We start from the raw sequence: 6,000 nt of genomic DNA on the forward strand, positions 1-6,000 counted from the left end.
TTAAGGTGGTCACAGAAAGAGTTCATCAGGGAGGGGGTGAAGCTAGCTAGGGCTTAGTAGAGGATGTCAATGATAGTGCGAGTTGGAGCCATTTCCTGTAACCACTGAGCTTTTCATGGGCATTGAGGGCATAAACTGGAGGAGGGATTTAACAAAAAACTTTGCAAACCTTACAGATTTGATTTGGTTTGAAGGATTGATTGAAGATTTGGGCCAATTCTATTTTTAACCACACAGGTTTGCTCAACGGCAGTTCCAATATGTTTGTTTTTATCCTTGTAAAGTTATAGGCATCTATTTCCTTCTTTAGTACTTCATTAAAAGACTATGGGTTTCCCCTCTTTTGACTGTGTCAAGACTCAGATGTGGTGTGACTCAAAACACCTGCTACCTGAAGCCCTTACTAAACAATAATTGGTAGTTGGTAGGTATCCCTTCTCCATGCAGTCACAATACACTAGTTAAGAACAATGGGATAATTCACTCCACTGAAAAATCACAAAGACATAAAATGAACGTGTCTTATTCTCCCACTTCTGAAGCTTACAGTGTTTCTCCTTCTACAGTTTTTTTGGTGAGGATATTAATTGTTTAAATATATCTAGTATGCTAACAAAATAAATCTATATAACACATACACAAGAGCACTCTGGAGTGAATGCATTATGGATTCCAAGCCATCACCACATTCTTGACAAAGAGCAGTCTTTAATCCACTCATATGGCGAGCAGCTGGGGAGTTTTTTGGAGATGTACTTAACCCCTCTCTCTGTCCAAAGAGTTTGAGATTCAGCAGGTTCTGATAATTACCATGGATGTTACTTCCAACACACATGGCTGTACTGGAAATCAAGCTATCATCTTTCATGTGCAGAGAATCTCTAAGCAGTTATTTTGCTGGCAGGAAAGAATGAGACTGTCTCTCATAAAATACAGTAACCCTTTAATGTCAGGATCTGGGATTTTCCAGTACTAGGGCTGAATGCATTTGTGGCCAGAAGATATCAACTCAGCTCTGAAGAGGTTAATGCAACTACTCTGGTCAGGCCTTAATTTCATGCTGAAGGAGGCTAGGATGCAGTGGAAAACTGTGGACCCCTGCAGACTACCATAATTACTGTACTAGAGCCTAGGTGCCTGATTCTCCACTCATTTATAGTGGTGTAAATCAGGGATAATTTCACTGAGGTCAGTGGAGTTACACTGGTGTAAGTGAAAGAAAATCAGGCTCCAGATCCCAACCTGATATCAAAATCTGGGGGAACAGAACTCCTCCTGACTACTCCCTCGGCCTGAAAAAAAGGCAAGCTCAGATATTAGAGCTGTCACACCAGAGTGCTGGGAGATGGCAGTCCTTTCAGGGGACGTGTTTGTCTAGACTACCCAAGATGGTTACTGTTCAGTCTGAAAGAGGCTCAGGATTATATTAGACAGGGTTGCAAGAGGTATAAGCAACAGCTGAGGCAGAGAGAGGTGTGAGAACTATAGCAGGTGTATACCTCCGGTCATGGGGAAGGACGGACAGTGGGTGGCTGTTCTGTTTAAGAGATGGTGCTCTCATCATCCACAGCTGGTGCACACATCTGGAGATGCCCCAAAAGCTAAGGGTTGAGAAAGGAAGTCTCTCAATAATGGTTATGTACCAATGATTGAGCAGCTGCAACAGCCTCAGACTTTGGGCAGGCATCTGAGTACCAAAGATTAACTCCATATGTAGCTTCATATCTACAACAGATGTAAAGTTTGGTTTCAACAGAACATCTGACCTTCCAAAAATTTATTCCAAGTCTAAATATGCTTGAAAGCAAAAAAATGCATCAATTATCTAAAGCCCACTTGTTCAATTACATTGTCTAACCAAAGTCACCTTTCCCCCGCCCCTGCTTTAAAGTATTACTTAATAGTATAGGAACAGAAACAGACAGAGTGTGGGTCTTCATGACTGCAACTATTTGAGGACAACTCTGTCATACTTCCCCCTTTTAAAAACAAATATGTAACAATTAAATAACTTTAAAAAACCCTAAAACACTAAGTAATATTTCTTCACCTCCGAGCATGTCTGATCACTCAATACAAGGAGGAGGATCAGGAACCTTGTCTGGTGTAAGGCAGTGCAGTTCCACTGACTCCACTAGAACTATGCAGATTTACATTACCTAAAGATCTAGACCAGGAGTGGGCCACCTATGGCACGTGTGCCGAAGGCGGCACGCGAGCTGATTTTCAGTGGCACTCAACACTGCCCAGGTCCTGGCCACTGGTCCGGGGGTCTCTGCATTTTAATTTAATTTTAAATGAAGCTTCTTAAACATTTAAAAAGGCTTATTTACTTTACATACAACAATCGTTTAGTTATATATTATAGACTTACAGAAAGAAACCTTCTAAAAACGTTAAAATGTATTACTGGCACGCAAAACCTTAAATTAGAGTGAATAAATGAAGACTCGGTACACCACTTCTGAAAGGTTGCTGACCCCTGATCTAGACCTCACTGTTAAGTTTTAAGAAAGGAAATAAAACCAAAGTTAAAGTTTCACTTGATCTGGCCCATTCCTCCCCACATCAAGGGCCTGATCCTGCTGCATTTCTTGGGCCCTCCAAATGCTCACTTATGTCAATAGGATTTTTCTACACAAGGGGCCAGATCTCAAAAGGTATGTCAGTGATTATAGATGCAAAGAGGTGCTTTTGTAACCCCCCAAATTTGCCTTTGTGAGGTAGGGGCCTAACTCCTATTTTACTTTCAATGAGAGATAGGTGCCTGGTGGGATTTTCAAAATCACCTAAGCAGTTTGGCACCTATCTGCAACTGAAGGTGCTGAAAGACCTTTGTAAATCAGACCTAGATCTGCAGGGCCCCAATGCTTTGTCTCCACTGATGCTTTACATTTTATTCATTTTCAACTTAATTTCTGAACAGAGCTTTTCAGTCACATTTGTAGTTCTAGACCCTGCCTTTCCAGCCTTACCTAGTACTAGCTTCTGTTTGGAAAATCTGATTTGGAAAAAAAAAGTTCATAAACTGTACTTTAAAGGTTATTTTAAAAGAATGTACAATAGATTCAAGGGTGTGACAATTCTAGGTGGAGAAAGGGGACTGCAAACTTAAAGCCAGAGCATAGGGCTGCCAACTTTCTACTCACACAAAAACCAAACACCCTTACCCTGCCCCTGCCCCGCCCCCTCCTTTAAGGCTCCACCCCGCCCCACCCCTTATCTGAGGCCCCACCCCCAACTCACTCCATCCGCCCCCCGTCACTCACTTTCCCTACCCTCAGTCATGTGCTCATTTTCACCGGGCTGGGACAGTGGGTTGGGGTACAGGAGGGGGTGAGGGCTCCAGCTGGGGGTGTGGCTGCTCTGCTGTGGGGCTGGGAATGAAGGATTTGGAGTGCAGGAGGGGGCTCCAGGTTGGGACTGAGGGGTTTGGAGGGCGGGAGGGGCTCAGCTGGGGCAGGAGGTTGGGGAGCGGGAGGGGGTCAGGGGCGCAGGCTTTGGGCAGTGCTTATCTCAGGCAGCTCCCGGAAACAGCGGCCTGTCCCTCCTCCGGCTCCTATGCGGAGGCACAGCCAGGCAGCTCGGCACGCTGCGCCATCTGCAGGCACTGCCCTGCAGCTCCCATTGGCTGCGGTTCCCGGCCAATGGGAGCTGGAGAGCCAGCCACATATGGGGTTGGGGCAGGGGCAGTGTACAGAGCCCCCTGGCTGCTCCTACACGTAGGAGCCGGAGGGGGGACATGCCACTGCTTCCGCGAGCCACGAGGAGCCATAGCAGGCAGGGAGCCTGCCTTAGCCCCGCTGCGCTGCTGACCAGATTTTAATGGCCTGTCAGCGCTGCTGACTGGGCGTTCCAGTTGAAAACTGGACACCTGGCAACCCTAACAGATCATGAGGGAAAATATCACTGGCATTTTGTGTTTGAGAAGGTCTAATGCTGCTTTAGAATAAACCTTTCATAAAAATAACTACTTTGTGGCTCTACAAACCAACACATTATATAATCAAACCATGCTGGGCTTCCAATACAAACTGTCTTCTCAGTTTTCTCTGCCCTCCCAACACCAAGGCTTTTTCCTTCCATAAATAGGAGATCAGCCAGCAAGTCAATTTTCTAAATACTTGAGAACAAATATTTGCTTCAGGAATCTGTCATTTCAAGTCTGCTCATCTTGAGCACAACCCTAAGCATTCATTACAAGTATAATGGACAACTCCCACAGGCCTTGCTCAGAACTCTGTGCTTCTCCCCTTTGTCGTAAAGATGTGAACAAGTTTTTTTTTTTTTTTTAAAAGGACTATGGCCTTCATATATTTAACCTACACAGCTCACATGTGGACTAAAGCACACCAGGCCATCCAGTTATGAGATATAAATGTTTGTTGTAACTTGCAGTAGGGGCCTGGCTACTCACTGAAGAGATTAACATCTGAAAATACTGGGCCAAATTGTGATACCCTGGCTCATACTGAGTACTACATTACTAGAGCCCTGCGTGGATATGCAAAGGTGTATCCGCATCCAATCCGTGAGCCGCAAAAATTATCTGCAGATATCCGCAGATTTGCAGGGCTCTACACTGGGGACTGGGCTGTGGCTCCGAGCCACACCCCCACACTGCCCGGAGCCCCGTCGGGGAGAGCCGCGTGGGCAGCTGTGGGGAGCCCACATGGAGTCGCAGAACCGCCACCTGCCCTTGGCTGGGCGGAAAGCCTGGGGGGGGGGGGGGAGACACGTCCAGGGGTTGCTCTCAGCTTCCCCCGCGCCCCAGTACTGCAGGCAGGTGGAGGGTCCGCTATGGCTCACCACGGCTCCCCAGCTGGGCTCCATGCTGGCCTGGCCTGGGAGAAGGGGGAACCTGTGGAGCTGCCCAGGGGCTGCTCTGGCCCTCCGCCCAGGACAGGTGGAGGGTCTGCCGTGGCTCCCCACAGCTCCCTGCCCGGCTTTTACTGTGGCCAGGCTGTGGCTCCGAGCCACTGCTCCCCAGACGGAGATGGGTCGGGGAGAGCCGCGCTAGCAGAAGTGAGGAGCCACGGCAGACCCTCAATCTGCCCTGTCCCCCAGGCCTCCCGCCCAGGGCAGGTGGAGGATCCATGCTACGGTTCCTCACAGCTGCCTGCCCGGCTCTTACAGTCAGAGCTCTGTGAGGATACAAAATTTGTACCCACATCCGTACTGTATCCACAGAAACGGTCAACGGATATAAAACAGGTACACGCAGATTTGCAGGGCTCTATACATTACTCCTCCTCAAGTGTCCATTTAAATCTATGGAACTAGTTAAGGAGTAAGGCACTACTCAACAAGAGTAAGAGTATCCCAATGTAGCTCAGAGTGTTTTTTGGAAGAAGATGCATAGCACAGCACTACTGCACATGACAGCATTCCTGGTAAGGGGACATTGCATATGCATGTGTGTAGTGAACATTGCCAATTCCCACACAGTGAGATGAAAACCTCTGACTGCCACCTTTTACGATTGTCTCTTGCATGCACAGCCAACCATGAAAACATTATATATAGATATAGATACATACACATTATATATATATAGCCACCATTGAACAGTCATCATTTATCCATAGTTACCACACACAGATATCTTAAATATCCCATTATTGTCTGCAATTCTAAAATAGAGTTAGCTTATTAGGAAGGCCAGAAGACATAAAAATACTTTGAATTTATATAGTGCCTTTTACCACAAAATGCTTTAGAAAACCTAATTTAGCTTCATAACTCATTTGCGAAGTACTTCTGATATCAGTTCTACTTTACAGACAGGTAAACTGAAGCACAGAGCAGTTAAGTGACTTTCCCAAAAGGTGCACTAAAAATCTGTGATGCAGCCTGAAATAAAACCTAGATTTCCTGAATTCCACGCCTTTGCTTTAACCACAAAAAGATTATCTTAATATAGTAGGTGGCTTGTTTTTCCAGGTGTACATTTCACCCAAGGAGTAAGATATCCCAGCTTCATCTCTGTCCTCCCTCCTT

Source organism: Chrysemys picta, chromosome 5, assembly GCF_011386835.1.
Source record: "Chrysemys picta bellii isolate R12L10 chromosome 5, ASM1138683v2, whole genome shotgun sequence".
Lineage (NCBI taxonomy): Eukaryota > Metazoa > Chordata > Testudines > Emydidae > Chrysemys > Chrysemys picta.